Consider the following 209-nt stretch of genomic DNA (forward strand, 5'->3'; position numbering starts at 1 on the left):
CTCTGCTCTCTGAGGCACACGCGATGAAGCTCCAACCCAGGATGGACATAGGCTAGAATCTTCCTGGTAAGACCGGTGCTCACAGATTATTAGAGATGGGCTAGTCCAGGTGCGAGAGTTAGCCTAAAAGAGGCTAGATAGAAATGGGCCAAGCAGTGATTAAAAGAATACAATGTCCGTGTAATTATTTCGGGGCATAAGCTAGCCAG

This window comes from Microtus ochrogaster, chromosome 1 (genome assembly GCF_000317375.1).
Source record: "Microtus ochrogaster isolate Prairie Vole_2 chromosome 1, MicOch1.0, whole genome shotgun sequence".
NCBI lineage: Eukaryota > Metazoa > Chordata > Mammalia > Rodentia > Cricetidae > Microtus > Microtus ochrogaster.